This window comes from Scyliorhinus torazame, chromosome 12 (genome assembly GCF_047496885.1).
Source record: "Scyliorhinus torazame isolate Kashiwa2021f chromosome 12, sScyTor2.1, whole genome shotgun sequence".
Taxonomy (NCBI): domain Eukaryota; kingdom Metazoa; phylum Chordata; class Chondrichthyes; order Carcharhiniformes; family Scyliorhinidae; genus Scyliorhinus; species Scyliorhinus torazame.
Genome location: NC_092718.1, coordinates 53,909,048 through 53,928,041, shown reverse-complemented (window position 1 = coordinate 53,928,041; position 18,994 = coordinate 53,909,048). Strand labels below are relative to the sequence as shown.

The 18,994-nt window shown below is 48.7% G+C and overlaps 1 protein-coding gene across 4 annotated transcripts in view; it reads left to right on the top strand.

The window, feature by feature from the left end:
* Positions 1-18,994, top strand: part of sema4ba (sema domain, immunoglobulin domain (Ig), transmembrane domain (TM) and short cytoplasmic domain, (semaphorin) 4Ba) — a 670,779-nt gene that overhangs the window by 252,749 nt on the left and 399,036 nt on the right. For all 4 annotated transcript variants that reach the window (XM_072468709.1, XM_072468710.1, XM_072468707.1 and 1 more), the window contains exon 3: positions 17,609-17,720. The gene's annotated coding sequence lies outside the window, so the exon portion shown is untranslated. The remainder of the gene's footprint in view (positions 1-17,608; positions 17,721-18,994) is intronic.

Below are 18,994 nucleotides of genomic sequence, written 5' to 3'. Positions count from 1 at the left end.
TCTCTTGCCGGTGGTGCAACACCCACCCGGTTCCTACTTCGCTGGAGTAGCTTCCCCAAGAGAGAGAATAGGACACTGCTGTTTATTACCTAACCAGCAGCCTGTCCTGAGTGAATCGCTCAAGATGACCCTAGATTCTTGAACCCGGAATTAAGGTGAGGAATATCTTAACAATGACTTGGTCAGAGATCGCTGGTGAGAGATTGAAGAATTTAAACGACTCCAATTATCAGCAAATCAAGGTTTATTGCAAAACCCAGGTCAAAATCACCAAACAGAAGAAATTATAATAAAATCTTAAACTCTAACACAAACTAAGTCTATTCAGAAAGTACTATAACGGACACAACGAAAAATCTTATTGTTACACAGTTTTAGCAATGACACAGAACACAAATCAAGTCCCCTTCCCCAAAGCCTCAACCACTATCAAGGTCAAGGGAGTTTCGCAAGCTGCTGCAGGGTACTTACAGTCACAGGCTGCAGAGGTCAAGTCAAAGGTGGAGAGGTCGAGCCAAGAGACCCTCAATCGAAACACAGCCCCTTTTATATCCGTTTTACCTGGCTTTTTCCTGTGTTTGGCCAGCCCCTTTTGCATTGAATCCATAAGGTTTAAAGTTCCCGCTGGTCCTGCCCCCTTTGAGCCTGTCAGACCTGTCAAGATAGGAGTACCTCCCCTAGGTCCGCCTCCAGTCTGCTTTTTGAGATAACGAGGTTGAGCTCCCCTGTGAAGATTTTCAAAGTCTTCCATCTGCTCTGGAGATCGCTGCTATGTTGATGGGGTGTTGATTGGATACTGCTCTGGTGGAGGCAAAGTCATTTACATCTGCATGGGGCTATGACCATCCCATTGTCCTGCTTGCAGGCAGGCCCCTTACAGCATTACCATGCCCCTTTGTCTCTGTGTTTAATCTTATCTAGTTGTCTGGCTCCTTCTTCCTTGTAGCTCCTGGGGGGGGTTTGTAAATACCTATGCCCCTACTCAGCTCAGCGGACCAAGCCTGCTGGGAAATCTGGTTACGTTCTTTTGGCTGACAAATGTCCAGTTTACAGTCTCTGGGTTTTATTCTTGGGCAGTCCAAAAAGGGCCGAATTGCCCGAAAACCTTACAAAAGGGACTTAGGAATCTTGGTTCTGGATTCTCTGAAGGTTAACATGCAGGTTTAGTTGGCAGTTAGGAAGGCAAATGCAATGTTAGCATTAATTTTGCGAGGGCTAGAATAGAAGAGCAGGGATGTACTGGTGAAGCTATCAGACCTCATTTGGCATATTGTGAGCAGTTTTGGGCCCTGTTTCTAAGGAAAGATGTGCTGGCTTTGGCGGGGGTCCAGAGGAGGTTCACAAGAATTATCCCGGGTTTGAAGGGCTTCTCATATGAGGTGTGGTTAAGAATTCTGGGTCTGTACTCGATGGAGATCAGAAGGATGAAGGGGGATCTCATGGAAACTTACAGAATACTGAGATGCCTAGATAGAGTGGACATGGAGAAGATGTTTCCACTGGTCGGAGAGACTAGAATTTGAGTCACAGCCTCAGACTAAAGGGACGATCCTTTAAAACTGAAATGAGGAGGAATCGCTTCAGCCAGAGGGTGGTGAATCTGTGAAACTCATTGCCGCAGAAGGCTGTGGAGGCCAAATCACTGGATGCCTTTAAGACAGAGATAGATAGGTGCTTGATTAATAAGGGGATCGGGAGTTATGGGGAGAACGCAGGAGTCTGGGGATGAGAAACATATCAACTATGATTGAATTGGGGAGCAGACTCGATGGGCCAAATTACCTAATTCTGCTCCTATATTTTATGGTCTAAATCACAACTCCTGAACTCCTGGCATATAATCTTGACTCCCAACTCATGATTTTTCCTGATAGCTGTGCTTGTGGAACCTGGTCCTAAATTTCTCCCTCCACCTGCATGAAAATAAATCTCATGCCATCAGCTTTCATGTTTTCTGCCCCATTCATAAACCTACCACTGCTGCCAAGTCTGTAGTGCACGGCAATAATTCCAAGAATACATTGACAGCATAGCTTCATTCTAACTCCTTATCTTCATGTGCCATATGCCTGTACTCAGAGCTGTCAGTAGTTTTCAGAGCTCTGTCATCTCTATTTCAAGCTGTTGGCTAATTGTTGCTCGCTTCCTCAGATGGCTATGGCAGCGAACAGTCTGAATATTTGATTTCCTGGCCTTTCCGTGTAACTCGTTGAAGATCATGATTTCTCAAACTCATTGTTAACCTGCTACATGCAGATGCAGCGGCACGGTGACAGTGTGGTTAGCACTGCTGCCTCACCGCGCCAGGGACCCGGGTTCAGTTTCAGCCTTGGGTGACTGTGTGGAGTTTGCACTTTCTCACCGTGTCTGCATCAGTTTCATCCGGGTGCTCCGGTTTCCTCCCATTGTCGAGTGATGTGCAGGTTAGGTGGATTGGTCATGGTAAATTGCCCCTTAGTGTCCAAAAGATGCGCAGTTTAGCTGGATTGGCCATGATCAAAGAGCAGGATTTCAGAGGGTCGGTGAAGACTTGATGTGTCCAAATGGCCTCCTTCTGCACTGCAAGGATTCTATGGATTGTTTCCAAGTGGTGCTGTTGATGCAGTGCACACATATTTCAGGTTCTTTGGTACCAGTCTCTCATTGTGAGGGATCAGCTTATTATGTGAAGCACCAGTTTTATTTTCCTTGTTTTGGTTTGGTGCAGTCGGATCACTAATAACGAGTGTAGATAATCATATTGCTTCATGTTCGCTGATAATTGCATCATGTTCAGCACTGTTGTATTGCGAGGCGATCGAAAAGGCAGCGTTGAAACACAAAAGTGGTTTATTGAACTCAGGCAACTATATACACAGCAGAGCACAACTAATACACAGGTCTTGTTCCCTCGACCCCAAGGCTGACTCTGACCAAGACCAAATGGCCAGAGCTTCGCCCACATTGATCGTGCCCTGTGTCCTCATAGGCTCCAGGCTCATCACATGGCCCATGAAGTATCGCCTCTTAAAGGGGACACGCTACCACTTTCCATCCCCCTTAAGTTCCCTCACAGATCCCTGAAATACAGAAACAGAAAAACTCTTGTAAAACAGTTATGTACATACAATACGGTTACAGTGTGGGAGCTTAAAACATTTCATCAGGTAAGTCTATCAGGCGGCTTGCAAACTCCTGCCAAACATCTCAAACTTGGCCATTGGCTCTTCCAGATAAAGAGCATCTGAGTCTCTAGCAATGGCAGATGGATCTGTAGAGTTTACAGGAGGGGTTCTGCTGATGACCACATCAGCTCCCTCGGTGACCATTGAAGAATCCCCTGAGAAGATCTCAGTTCTAACACCACCGCCTCAGCAAGAGTTACGCTGGTAACTGGGATTGGATCCACCTGCCCCTTTTTGGGGATTATGGATTCCCTCCTCCTCAGATGCTCAATTTGCTTTCTAGCCTCACGGTCCTGTAGGTAATTTTAAAATTCTTTCAGGCAATCATTCTAGGACTCCACCAAAGTTCCACACTTACACTATTATCTGCTTGAAACAATCGGTCCTTCTTGGCTGTATCCTGGTGGCTTTTCTGTGAGACTTGCTTAACCTCCACCCTCCCCGACAAATTTGGAAAAATAAGTTTGAGCCAGGTTCTGAGACACGGCCCATTATCACTCAGTGGGGGTCACCCCAGTGGTGGTTTGTGGGGTTGATGTGTACGAGACCAAGAAGTCCACCAAGGGGTGCAGTAGTAGCCCATGAGCTTGTTTCTTCATTGATGCTTTGAAAGTTTGGACAGCTCTTTCAGCCAGCCTGTTTGATGCGGGTTTTAGGGGGCTGATCTTACGTGTTGAATCCCACTGGATTTCACGAAGAGTGAAAACATCGGGGCAGTGAAGGCAGTAGCATTATCTGAATGCTTTACAGCCAATGAATTGCTTTTGAAATGTAGTCACTGTGGTGATATGCATCACTGTAAATACACAAGGGGTTAATGTAAATACACTAAGACTAAATAAACACTAGAGGGAGCACCAGAGACATCATGACACACAGACATGCAACCAATAGGTCAGTAAGTTAGGACACGACCAATGGGCAGTCAAGACACCCAGAGGTGACACTACCACAAGGGAGCAACCCATATAAAAGGACAGGGCACACATGCCCTTTCTTCTTCCATAGGCGACACCAAGAGAGACTGGGGCAGATCAGGAAGCATCACATCCACCGCATGGATTAGAGCAGACTGGTTAGTTAGATTGAGTTACAACAGCAAGATTAGCAGGAGAGTCAAACTCAAGTAGGAGAATTGTTAACTGTTCAATAAATGTGTTAAACTATCTCCAAGTCTGAACCTTCCTTTGTCAGAGTATACATCAAGGAAGCAGTTTATGCTACATAAAGAAGCATAACACAACAGTCACCACTATAATTAAGATGGTAAATATGGTAGCCAATTTGCATACGGCAAGGCCTTCCTTGTATTCATCGATTGAGGCAACGTGCAATTAGTTCGAAATTTTCCTTTTACTAATTTGAACCTGGGGCGGGATTCTCCGTAATCGGCGCGATGTCCGCCGACCGGCACCAAAAACGGCGCGAATCAGTCCAGCATCGCGCCGCCCCGAAGGTGCGGAATTCTCCACATCTTGAGGGCCGAGCCCTTACCTTGAGGGGATAGGCCCGCGCCGGACTGATTTCCGCCCTGGCAGCTGGCGGGAAAGGCCTTTGGTGCCCCGCCAGCCGGCGCGGAAACGACTTTGCCGGGCGGCGCATGCGCGGGAGCGTCAGCGGCCACTCACGGCATCCCCGCGCATGCGCAGTGGAGGGGGTCTCTTCCGCCTCCGCCATAGTGAAGACCATGGCGAAGGCGGAAGGAAAAGAGTGCCCTGCAGAGGCCCGCACGCGGATCGGTGGGCCCCTATCGCGGGCCAGGCCACCGTGGGGGCACCCCCCGGGGCCAGATCGCCCCGCGCCCCCCCCCCCCAGGACCCCGGAGCCCGCCCGCGCCGCCGTGTCCCACCATCCCAAAGGTGGTTCAATCCACGCCGGCTGGCGTGGGTTGACAGCGGCGGGACTTCGGCCCATCGCGGACCGGAGAATCGCCGGGGGAATCCCGCCGACCGGCACGGCGCGATTCCCGCCCCCGCCGAATATCCGGTGGCGGAGAATTAGTGACACGGCGGGGGCGGGATTCACGCCGGCCCCCGGCGATTCTCCGACCCGGTGGGGGTTCGGAGAATCGCGCCCCTGATACATTGGGGTGCTCTTTCCAAGAGCCGGTGCAGACTCAGGGGTCTGAGTGGCCTCCTTCTGCACTGTAAATTCAATGATAATCTATGATTAATCTAGGACAAAGGTTCGACACAACATCGTGGGCCGAAGGGCCTGTTCTGTGCTGTATTTTCTATGTTCTATGTTCTATGTGTCCAACTCACGTAATATTCCTTTGGGTCTGGGATGTAAACAAGGGCTGCAAGAACCCATGACTTAAATGATGAGGATGAACTGGTTGGAAAGTCAGCCATGAGATTGATATCTCGAGATTAAAGAATGCTAAGAAAACACAAAACTAACATCCGTCAGTGTCGTGCTTCAAGTACCATCCAGTTCTTGTGGCACTTTGGCACAAAGAGCATGATTTATTCTATTGAATGGAACATTATGATTTTGACCCTGTCCTTTTCTCAATCGAAGAGCAAAAATGGGACTTTAATGTTGTACTGTATTAAGTAAAGTGGCCACAGCCCCAGATGACTATAGGCCGCTTTCTCCTTTGAGGGGGAGAGCTGACTGGTGGTGATTTAACCTGAGGATCACCACACCTCGGGCGAGGGGCAAGGTTGAGAAGGCGGGCGTTCATGTATAACCTCAGCTGGTATACGAATTGAACTCACGCTGTTGGCCTCACTCTGCATCACGAGCCAGCTGTCCAGCGAACTGAGCTGAACAATATTTATTTGCAACGCAAGTTGTAGCTTTGAGGAAACTTTCAAAGGAGACTTTGTAAAATAAAAATTGCAAATGGCCATCCTGTGCAAAGGTGTACGGTTAGCTGCATGCAGTACGGAAAATGGGTTAAAATATAACATGACGGGGCGGCACGTGGCGCAGTGATTAGCACTGGGACTGCGGGGCTGAAGGCCTGGGTTCAAATCCTGGCTCTGGGTCACTGTCTGTGTGGAGTTTGCACATTCTCCCCATGTCTGCGAGGGTTTCACCCCCACAACCCAAAGATATGCAGGTTAGGTGGATTGGCCACACTAAATTGCCCCTTAATTGGAAAAAATAAATAATTGGGTACTCTAAAAAAAATGTTTAAACCATAACATTACAGTATGTAACTGGTTCACAGATGCCTTGGCAGAGAGCATTTAGGTAGGTTTTTTAAGTGACAGCACGCAAATGCGATCAGCTGACACTAATATTATCTCAATAAAAACCGAACTGAAATTAATTGCGCCTGCACAATGCCAAAGTTACAATTGCCCTAAACAGTAGCATTTAAAGGAGTATTGGCAGCACGGATTTCAGCTTGACAAACCTTAAATTATTGCCATCTGAATGGAGCCAGTCCAGGAGTACGTAAAATGGAGGCATCTGTGACAGACTACATCCTTGGAAAGGTACAAAAGGATAGTTATTATGAAAATTACGGTCTGCCCACATGTCTACAAACCATTGTTGATGATTCTGGATTGGCCTCTACCTATGGGAGCACTTGTAAGCCAGAAAATCTTGATGGCTGTGCTTTTTGACTCGTGATTTCCTTCAGCACATCTCCTTGTCTAATCTATAACTGATCCCAGGAATGGTGCCAGTCCGCCTCCTCTTGAACCTTCTTTGAACCGGGAGAGATTGCCTTTTATTTCTCCTCTCCTCGTGTTTTTTTCTCCATGGCATCCCTTTCAAATAAATGAAAAAGGGACTTGTGTTTAACGTCTGAACAAGGCGAGGCCATTCAGCCCCTTGAGCTTGTACTGTCATTCAGTCAGAACATGGTTGATCTATATCTTAACTCATTACACCTGCCTTAGTTCCCTCGCCCTTCATACTGCTTCCCTTGCTCAATAAAATCTCCACACTTTTTTGGGGGGGAAGAGAGTTCCTGATTTCCACTACACTTTGTATAAAGAAATGCTTTCGGCTGTCACCCCTGCATAACCTAGCTCTAATTTTTAGGCAATGAAAAGCAGAACATTTCTCTCAATCAATTCCATTAGTCATCATAAGTACCTCAATTAGATCCTCCCTATTCAAAGGAATATAGATGCATTCCATGCAATATGTACCCTCAGAATTGAACTCTTTTGGCTCCTGTACCATTCTATTGAATCTGCTGTGCTTGGCCTTGGGGGGGAGTGCAACATAGGTTTACTAAAATGAGTACAGATTTAGGTTACAAGGAGAGATTGCACAAATTTGGCCTGTTTGCTCTAGACGTTAAACGGTTAAGGGGCCTGGTCGAAGTATTTAAGATATTAACAGGAAAAGACAAGGTAGGTAAAGATGTGGGACGAAATTCTCCGACCCCCGCGCAGTGCGGAGAATCGGCGGCGCCGGCGTGGTTGGCGCGGCGCCGGTCGGGGTATGCACCGACGCTCCTGCTGGGGCCGGCACGCTGATTCTCCAGCCCAGATGGGCCGAGCGGCCGTCATCAAAAAGCCGAGTCCCGCCGGTGCTGTTCTAACATCCTCTGAGCCGGCGGGACCTCGGCGTTGAAAGGTCCGGGGGCGGCCTGTGGGGGGGGGGAGGTCCGAACCCGGTGTGGGCCTCCGTAGTGGCCTGGCCCGCGATCGGGGCCCACCGATCGGCAGGCCGGCCTCTCTGCCCCCCCGGCCTACTTTCCTCCGCGCCAGCTCCTGTAGCCCTGTACCATTTGGCGTCGGGGCTGGCGCGGGGAAGATGCGCATGCGCTAGTTCGCGCCGGCTCAACTGCGCATGCGTGGACCCCGCGACACCAGGTTCAGGCCACAGAATGGGGTCCCGGAACGGGTGCCAACGCCGGAGTAAAACACTCCCGTTTTTACTCCGGCGTCGGCACTTAGCCGCCCGATGGGAGAATCCGCCCAAACTCTTTCCACTGGTTTGAGATTTTAAAACTATGGGGCATAGTCTAAAAATTAGGGCTATACTGTTCAGGAGAGATGTCAGGAAGCACTTCATCACTCAAAGGGTGGTAGAGATTTGGAATTTTCTCCCACAAACACCAGTTGAAGCTAAAACAGTTGTTAATTTTAAATGTGATTTAGATAGATTTTTGTGAAGCAAAGATATTAAGGGATATGGGCCAACAGCAAGTATATGGAGTTAGGCCACAGATCAGCCATAATCTCAGTGAATATCAGTATATCGGAGCATTTAAAATTAGATTTCCCCTGAGGAAGAAGCAGTGCTCCGAAAGCTAGTGATTTGAAACAAACCTGTTGGACTTTAACCTGGTGTTGTAAGGCTTCTTACTAATGTAGGGAAACATGGCAACCATTATATGCACAGCAAGGTCAAGCAAACAGCAATTGGATAATGCCCATTTCATTTGTTTTAATGATGTTGGTTGAGAGATAAACACTGGCCAGAACGCCACGGATAATTCCTCTGCTCTTCCAATAGTGTGTAGCAACCTCGCTGAACTGTTCCTTTTTGATATAAGATGACATTTTGCTTTGACTTCCCTTATCCCTCATATCTTAATATTAAAATTATCGCTCTTGTTTTCAAATCCCTCTGTGGCCTCAAACTTCCCTGTCTTTGTCATCTCCAGCTCCACAACCCTCCGATATGTCTGCATTCTTCCAATTCTGTTCCTTGTGGATCCTCGATTATTAATTTCTCTGCCATTGGGGGCTATGCCTTCAGTTGCCAAGAGGCTCTGGAACACCTCCCTAGACCTCCACACTTCTCAGTCTCGTTTTTTTTAAGACACTCCTTAAAAGCTACCAGTCATAACCTGGGGTTAAGCACATCAAGGGACATTAATGAAACCTTATGCAATTCATCGGACACTTATGATGCTGGGGAATATCAATCTCCTGGTCTCGCAAGTGTCCCAGGACTTGCTTACGGTTTCATTAGTGACCCTTGACCAGTTTAACCTTAATCTTCTTTCCTTTGACTCAACCTGTTCAGTGTGAAGTTCTTTCCGGACCTTATAATCTTACCTCTTTGACTAAACTTTGGGTCATCTGACCTAACATCTCTTTGTGTAGCTTGGTGTCATACTTTGTTTGATAATGCTCCTATAAAGCGCCTTTGGGACATGTTATCACATTAAAGGTGCTATATAAATGTAAGTTGTTGTGCATTCCATGATTTGAAGGGTTCGGGTGTGCTCAGTAACACCCATGATGAATATCGTGATCTGGGGCTGGATTCTCCAGTCGGCGACACCAAAATTGTGTTCGCCGAACGGCCGGAGAATCCAGGTTTTTGACCAAATCGGGGGTGGCGCCGCTTTTGCGATGCTCCGCCCTCTGCAAACTGGCAGAGTACACCGCGCCATGTATCGACGGCCTCAGGACGTTGCCTGAGGCCCACCCACCGATGCTCTGCCCCCGACCGGCCGATTTCCTGACGGTGTGGGACACGTGTGGTCTCACCCGTCGGGAACTCGGCGTGGCGACTGCGGATTCAGTCCAGTGCCGCCGTAGTCATGGGAGGGCCGATCCGTGGGCAGGCAGCGGAATTATTTGGGGCTGGGGGCACTGTTGGGGATGGCCTGGGGCGCGTGAGCCGGCCAAATGGGGGAACGATTTCGCCGGCTGGGTCCGCGGGCTGCGTCCGCCATGAAGCACGGCATGACTGCTGCAGGCCGCCGCCATGTGCATGCGCGGCAATTCTCCGGGGCGTACTGGCAGCTAAAGCCAGGTGCTCTACGCTCCCCGGCAAAATGGGGAATCGGTGGCCGTTTTGCGCCAGTTTTCCACCGTTTCCATGCGGGCGTGGGGACATAGCCCCAGAAGCGGAGAACCCAGTCCCTGATTTGTAGGTCTGGTTTCAGTGCACAATTATGAGTATCTTCAGGGGTTGCCTAGTTCAGTGCCGTAGTCTCGTAGCGAATGAGAAAATATTCCCCCCATCCACAGCCCCCAAAACTGACAAAAAATGCTCTGACAAATCTTTGGAAAACAAAATCCACCTGAGATCTGAATTTGCCCAAGTGTGTGTCCATTTGGACCTGGAAATTGCTCAAACCTTATATGAACGTTCGCAGGCCTGAAATGGTCTTGCAGTATCTACATTTCTATGATACCTTTAAGGTATTTTGGATGTTCTGGAAGCTACATAATGGCCGGGAATCTCCCCTACCCGGCGGGGCGGGGGAATCCGGCGTAATGGAGTAGTGGGAACCACTCCGGCGTCGGGCCGCCCCAAAGGTGCGGACTTCTCCGTACCTTTAGGGGCCAAGCCCTCACCTTGGGGGGCTAGGCCCGCGCCAGAGTGATTTCCGCCCTGCCGGCTGGCGGGAAAGGCCTGTGACGCCATGCCAACCGGCGCAGAAAGGACTTTGCCGGGCGACGCATGCGCGGGAGCGTCAGCGGACGCTCACGGCATCCCCGCGCATGCGCAGTGGAGGGGGTCTCTTCCGCCTCCGCCAGAGTGGAGACCATGGCGAAGGCGAAAGAAAAAGAGTGCCCCCATGGCAGATGCCCTCCCGCTGATCGGTGGGCCCCGATAGCGGGCCAGGCCACTGTGGGGGCACCCCCCGGAGCCAGATCGCCCTGCGCCCCCCCAGGACCGCGGAGCCCACCCGCGCCGTCTGCTCCCGCTGGTACGGTAGGTGGTTCAATCCACGCCGGCTGGCGAGGATTGACAGCGGTGGGACTTCGGCCCATCGCGGGCCGGAGAATCGCCGGGGGTAGACCGGCGCGGCGCGATTCCCGCCCCTGCCGATTCTCTGGTGGCGGAGAATTCGGGACACGGCGGGGGCGGGATTCACGCCAGCCCCCGGCGATTCTCCGACCCGGCGGGGGGTCGGAGAATCGCACCCAATACCCTTTAGGGGATGGCAGCTTTCACAGCCATGAAAGAAGCAAGGGTAATGGCTGATATCATTCGAGTTTCCAATCAGATTTTAGCATCCTTTATAATGTATCCTCTTTAAAGATTTTATGTCACTGAAATTAATTTAGTTTAATAAGATACCTTTAGTAGTGTAGTATGTCGATAACTACTAATCATAGAATGACACTGGGATTTCAAAGCAGAGTACTGTGCTGGAATAAGAGCGGGAAATGACAGCAGTACAGAATGCAGCGTCATCGGAGGAACAGGTAAACTAACAACATCGATAATTTATTAATCCATCAACTCTATCCTTTGGATCGATTTATGTCACTATTACTTCAGGATTAGAGGGGTCTTAGTATATGGTCAAGTACTTTCATTATGTCTTCTCCCTCTGCTACTTCAGAATTGTCAGTCTGTTTTTTGGCGTTTTTCAAAAAATTCTTTGAGAAGATGTGGACGCCGTTGGCAAGGTCAGCATTTGTTGCCCATCCCTAATTGCCCTTGAACTGAGTGACTTACGCGGCCATTTCAGAGGGCAGTTAAGAGGCAACCACATTTCTGTGGGTCTGGAATCACATGTAGGCCAGACCAGGTAAGGACAGCAGATTTCCGTCCCCAAAGGACATTAGTGAACCAGATGTGTTTTTATACAATCAATGACAGTTTTTCATGGTCGCTATTACTATTGCTATTACTGAAACTTATCTTTTGGGGTGGCATGGTAGCACATTGGTTAGCACTGTTGCTTCACAGCACCAGGGACCCGGGTTCGATTCCCGGCTTGGGTCACTGTCTGTGCGAATCTGCATGTTCTCCCCGTGTCTGCATGGGTTTCCTCCGGGTGCTCAGGTTTCTTCCCACAAGTCCCAAAAGACATGCTTATTAGGTGAATTGGACACTCTGAATTCTCCCTCTGTGTACCCGAACAGGCGCCAGAATATGGCGGCAAGTAATTTTCACAGTAACTTCATTGCAATGTTAATGTAAGCCTACTTGTGACACTAATGAAGATTATACTTATTATTATATTCCAGATTTTATTCACTGGATTTAAATTCCACCAGCTGCAGTGGTGGGATTTGAACCCATGTCTCCTGGGCATTAGTCTGGGCCTCTAGATCTCTGGATTACTAGTCTCTGGATTACTAGTCCAGTAATAATACCACAGCTTCACCGTCTACCCCCTGATCCGAAACTACCTCCAAATAATCACTGGGAGGAGTGTAGCTATCTGTATCAGTCTCCATCACAGGCTCTGCATCCTTGCTGTCAAATCCAAAGCCTGTCCCAGTTAATGTCTCAAAATCTTTGCCACCATGGCATCCTCATCTCTTGAGACCCATGCAGACACAAGGGGAATGGGCAAACTCCACACAGACAGTGACCCGGGGCCGGGATCCCACCCGGGTCCTTGGTGCCGTGAGGCAGCAGTGCTAACCACTGTACCACTGTGCCGCCCCTTGAGCTGAGCTTCTGGCCACCTGAGGTTTAGTTGGCAGCTGGTGGAACTCTTGTCTCTGAGCCACATGTCCTGGGTTCAAGTCCCAATCCAAGTCTTGAACATATTAGAAACCAAAGCTGACACACAGGCACAGTACTAAGGGGGCGCTATACTGTCACAGCTGACGGATGGGATTCTCCGGTCCCCCAGCCACGTGTTTCCCAGTGGCGCGCCATTGGCTGGCGAAGGGCTTCTCTACTCCCGCTGCTTGCCAATGGCATTCCCAATTGAAGCCACCCCATGCAGACGTGAAATCCACGGGCGGGGGTGCACTGCCGACGGGGACAGAGAATCCCAACAGCCGGAGAATTCCAACTCATCTTTCTGCCTGTTCAGGTGGATGTACAAGTTCCCGTTCCATTATTTTGAAGAAGTGAAAGGGGATCTAACCCGATGTACTGCACAATATTTATCCTTCAATTAATATTATAAAATCAATAAGATCATGGGTGATCTACTTTTAACCTCAACCCCACGTTCCAGCCCACCCCACCCCTGATCACCTTCCACCCCCTTAATCAAGAATCTATCTAGCTCTGTCTTAAAAGTATTCAAAGACTCTGCTTCTACTGCCTTTTGAGGAAAAGAGTTGCAGAGACTCATGACTCTTTGAGAGAAAAAAATTCTCCTCATCTCTATCTTCAATGAGTTGCCCCTTATGTTTGAACAGTGACCCTTCTCCACCACCTCACAAATATCTAATCCTCTGATTCTGGCTCCTTTCAATCATAGGTAGCCATACCTTTAGGTCAGTCATTCTCAAACTTCCTTGGCAGGGGGCCGCTTAGGCAGGGCAAAAGGACCCTGCAGACCATCTACCCCATCCGCTTTCGCAATAAGGTTCATCAGTTTTAATGGGAAGAATGGGAGTTGCTTTTGACGAGACGCCAATTATGTGATGCCTGGTTCCAAACTGGAGAATTCAGACAGTCTCATGTCGGGCTCCACATTCAGCCAGTTTATCTTCTTTTTGTTCACCCCCACAAGTGTTCAACATCTCTCGCAGTTGTAGGTTGTAAAGCTTGCTAATAAAACTGCACTGTTGCTGCTGGCGCTCATGAGGAAGTTGTTCAGAAGAGCTGGGTTTTAAGGAGGGAGTGGCGTAGAAGACTGATGCTGTACATGGGGGAGCCAGTATGGCTGAGTGAGTGGTGAGGGCTCTAGCCGCCTTTACGGTCTTGGCCGTGGCATTGTGCGTTGGGTGCACGGTGGCACAGTGATTAGCACTGCTAGGGACCCGGGTTCAATTCCGACCTCGGGTGACTGTGTGGAGTTTGCACTTACTCCCCATGAATGTGTGGGCTTCCTCCGGGTGCTCCAATTTCCTCCCACAGTTCAAAGATGTGCAGGGTAGGTAGATTGCCCCATAGTATCCAAAAGGTTAGGTGGGGCTACTGGGTTACGGGAATAGGGTAGGGCCTGACCCTAGGTAGGTTGCTCTTTCGGAGGGTCGGTGCAGGGTCGATGGGCCAAATGGCCTCCTTCTGCACTGTAGGGATTCGATGATTCTATGATTTTGGACTAGCCCACAGACCACTGGGAGGACCCTCACGGATCACATTTCAAAAGCCACTGGTCTAGACTCACTCTTTGAAGTTCTTTCTCTAAACCCTTTTGCCTCTATACCAATCGCCCCTTTTAAGGCCTACTTAAAACCCAGCTCTTTGACCAAGCTCCTGATCCCTGCTCTGAAAGCTCCGTCTGGGATGTCCATTCTCTGTCAAACACTTTGGTGTGTTTTACTCTGTTCCTGGTGAGTTTTTATATAATTTAGCTCATACATCTTCTTTAATTCAAACACGCCCAGCTTCTCTTACTTTGATTTTGCGATGACATTTGACCACACTGTCCAAGCTTACTTTGCAGTGTGGGACCATGTGTGCTATTCTGTCCCATGCTGTCTGAGGAATGAGTCAAACTAAATCTGTATAAAAGAAAGAAGGCTGTGAGAGAACGTCTGAACACAATGGAAAAACAACAAAGAAAGGTTTAGTTCATCGCTTCTCGGCCTTTTGGCTAAGATCAAGCTCAAGATGAGGTGCAGTGTCTTTTCTTGTCAGCTTCGATCTTGTATGTCTCTCTTGTGAGAGACCATAAAGTGGATTCAAGTTGAATTGGTTTTCGGAGCAAGAAATGAGATGGATTAAGGGTTTGACCTGTCCACTCTGCGCATTGGTTTTGTAACTTTAAAGATGGGAGTAAATTTTTTTTTTTAAAAGGTTCAGTTCACGTGTGTGTCATTCTCACCTTGTTCTACTCCCGAGCCAAGAGGATTTGAAGATCTGTTGCTGAACGCATTGCAAGACGAGTTGGCCGGCTTGCCTAATCACAGCATGCTCCAATGAGGTTTTGACCTATTGCTGTTTGGAGATTAACTGTGAGGTGTGGGTACATTAGGCACGCCTCCCACCATTTTTTCTGTCAGGGCATGAGTCCTGTTTTGGCAAAAGTGACTAATGACAGGAGCGTGCAAACAAAAAGGGAAGTTCCTTTTATGTGAACGGATTTATTCGAAGTTGAACTGCTGGGAACGGGCATTAATGGCCGTTGCTAAGGAGATGTGGAATATTATACCATGGGGGAGGCAAGGGCAAACAGGTAATTCAATCAGGCAACCAAGCCAGTTGACACAGTTATTCAAAACTAGTAAGAAAGCTCTGTTGCTGCTGGTTGTTCTATCATAATGGACGATAAACAAGCAGCATTAGGGTATCTCACAAGGAGTATAAATTGATTTTCCGGTGAGCACTTTGACCATTTGCATCTTTGAACCAGTAAGAAGGTAACTTAGATGGCCTTGACCTGTCAGCTAGTTCATGGAATATTTATTTAAATTTGAATAACACAAATATCCAGCATGTGTGTAAGCTGTTGGGCTAGATTTTCAACTTGTCACCCAGACATGAATAACATTGAGGTCAGGAACCTGTTCCAGAATCTTCCATTTCTTCTGGCGTCTGTTTTTAATTTAGGCAAACTGAATACTCAGAGCGCACTGCTGTATGGAGAGTGGTTGGAACACGCAATGTTCTGCTGAAGGAATTGGTTACAGGCAGTGGCACTGCAACTTTCAACGGGAGACTGGATGAATGTTTGAAATGAAGAACAATAAAAAAATAATAAATAAATTGCTTATTGTCACAAGTAGGCTTCAAATGAAGTTACTGTGAAAAGCCCCTAGTCGTCACATTCCGGCGCCTGTTCGGGGAGGCTGGTACGGGAATTGAACCATGCTGCTGGCCTGCCTTGGTCTGCTTTAAAAGCCAGCGATTTAGCCCAGTGTGCTAAACCAGCCCCTGTGGCTGATCGATATGTTCACATCTGGGCTACACATTGAAATTCTGGCCTTATGTTATCAGAGTTTTCTCTCATTTTGTGAAATGGTGAGGGTGGGTAGCAGATTTTATTCCAGTCACTTCTGCCTCATGTTTCAGGTGTTAGGGCTCCCATCACCTGATCTCTGTACCATGACAGAAAGGGCAGAATCATGCAAATCCTCAGATACCTACAAGGAAAGTACGGGTCCCTGCGGTTTATGGCACCCCCCCCCCCCCCCCCCCCCCACCCCCCACCCCAGCCATTTCACCAGTCTTCATTTCCCTACCCCCTGAGATTTCCCTCACACCACCTGCTGTCCTCCCTCTCCCTCCAGCCACCGTCACTACCAGCTGGGAGACCCACTCAATCCCCACTCCCAAGTATAACCTCACTTCTGGCAGCCTTCTCTTGCTGCTCTTGAGCAGGCCCGATTCACACGCACAACCCCTCGACCGCTCCCATCTGCTGCCAATCAGCAATCATTTCCTGCTTTCAGATGAGGCCAGAGGGCCGACATCTCCCAGAGACTCCTTGAAAGATTATCATGCTTATGACAACTCATGAGGCACCTGTTCCTTCCGGGGGTGAAGCTGGTTCACGCTTGATAGTGAATGTCATTTTGGTCTTGCCTTTCTTTATCTCTCAAATCTCCTCCAGCCCTGAAGCTCTCTGAGATATCTGAGCTCCTCCAATCCCTGCTCCTTGCATGTCCCTGCCTTTAGCTGCTCCCTTTCAGTCATGGTACAGACTGAGGTCTATCGGAACCGTTCCCTGACAAACCCCTCTCCCCCCTCCCCTTGTCCATTTGAGAGTAGAAGATGCAGAAATGAATAAAACAACAAGCCCCACACCCCTATGTGGATTACCCTGTGTTCCTCCCCACCCTCTCTATAAGCGTCCGGCTTGCATTGGCTGCTAGTGGCTTTTTTGTTGCAAACATATCTCACTTACTGAAATGCACCACAATCTCCAATTTGAAAAATGAATGCGTTCAAAGTTTTAAAAGAGACAAATGGGGGTGATTGATGTTTTGGGGAAAAGAAAGAGGTTTGAAAATTGGGCATTTCCTTGTTGTGAAGATGGAAGCCGGAGAAGACATCACTTCCTGTCAAACTGCTCGCTTGATAGAGAATGTCTTTTTGGTCTTGCCTTTCTTTATCTCTCAAATCTCCTCCAGCCCTGAAGCCCTCTGAGATATCTGAGCTCCTCCAATCCCTGCTCCTTGCATGTCCCTGCTTTTAGCTGCTCTACTCTTGGTCATGCCTCAGCTGCTAGGCCCGATAAACCTCGGGATTCCCTCTCTAGCTCTTCCTGCCTCACTAGTTTTCTGTCCTCCTATTAAGACAGTGTTTTCATCCAGCATTTAGTCGCCTACCACTTCATGGGGCTCAGTATCAAATTGTTTTTGATTTCAGCCCTGTAAAGCACCTTGGCACGTTTGACTATGTTACAGACACTGCATGAATGCAAGTTGCTGCTGAAGAAAGCCCCGTACTTCACCACGGAACACGACCAAAACGGATAAGCACAAAAACCAGCTTGCCAAGAAATGTTCCGCTTGGATTGGGATTACTCGCGGTTTGGGACCTCTGTACAATGGGAGAGAATTGGGAATTGATGCGATTGGATCAGAACGGTGTTCGGATCACGGATGAGTTACCCCAGCCTTGTTCAGTGTGAATGAGAACAAAGTGCCGCTTCAGGCAGTTCATGTGGAAAGTAGCAACTCAGTGCAAAAAATCAAGGTGGCTTGTTCCAAACTCGATTTACGTTCATGTTTTCTCACCTTAAGGGTTCACGGTCAAGACACCAATACAATTGGCCTGATTAAAGGGAGGGAGTGAGACTGAGGAGTAAAGCATGGCCACAAGGACCTGAAGGGCCTGAATTAGCGAATGACTTGGGTAAGTGTTTTGTTTCTTTTGCAATAAAGTGTTACTGTGTTGGTTCGTAGACATAATTCACTGTAAGCAACGCACTGGAGATGTTCTTGCAGATATATTCATTTCCTGACTCCTAAGGCTGTATTAAGTATAAATCAGTTTTACGACCGCTTCCAGATTCTATCTGTCACAATAATAGAAATTGTGAGATTATTGTAATGACCAGCAAAAATGATTGGAAAGACTGTAAATTCTGGGAACAAATACGGTGGTACAGTGGTTAGCACTCATGCCTCACAGTGCCAGCGACCTGGGTTCAATTCCGGCCTTGGGTGACCATCTGTGTGAAGTTTGCACTTTCTCCCCATGTCTCCATGCGTTTCCTCCGGGTGCTCCGGTTTCCTTCCACAGTCCAAAGATGTGCAGGTTAGGTGGATTGGCCATGATAAATTGCCCCTTAGTGTTCAGGGAAGTGTAATTTTGGTGGGGTTAGGGGATTTTGGGGATAGGGTGGGCGAATGGGCCTAGATAGGGTGTTCTTTCAGAGGGTGGGTGCAGGCATGATGGGCCAAATGGCCTCTTTCTGTGCTGTAGAGGTTCCATGTATCTAAGTTACTGGAGTAAGTTTCTACTCTATTGAATATAAGGCTGAGGAGTGATTTGAAGGGGCACTCCATTGTCACAGCTGCCAACTTGAAAATGCTCCATTTAATCCTGCTCTCTGCTTCCTGTTAATCAATCATCTCCCCATGTTAATATATTATCCCCAATTCCATGAATCCTTACCTTGTGTATTACCCTTGTCCGATGCATTTTGGAAATCCAAACATTTGCCGGCCCCCCCCCCCCACCCCCCCCCCCCACCCCCCTCAGGACGTTGGAGGTCATGGTCCCCCTCCCATCTCGGCCTATCCCCCAACACCATGTTTGCCTGCCCCCTGCCCCCCCCCACCCGCCCGATCTCACCGGGCATCCTCTACCCTCCTGCCTTCGGATCCCCAGGACTTACCTTCTCCAAGGTCCCGGGACTTTGCCCCTGGTACAGCATGGCAGTAGCGCTGTGTCTGCCTGGGTTTAAGAGCTGTCGGCCAATCAGGTTGGCTAACAGCTCTGATGGGTGGGAACTTTCTTCTGAGGGTGGACGCAAGATCCCGCCCACTGCCAATCATTGCTCAATTGAGCATGAAATGGCAGGTGGAGTGCAAGAGTCGGCAGCTGTGCGCAGGGCACCAACTCTAAGATGGCGAGTGCTAATCGCTAACCATTCTTAGAAGCCTACTCTATGTTGACTCTAT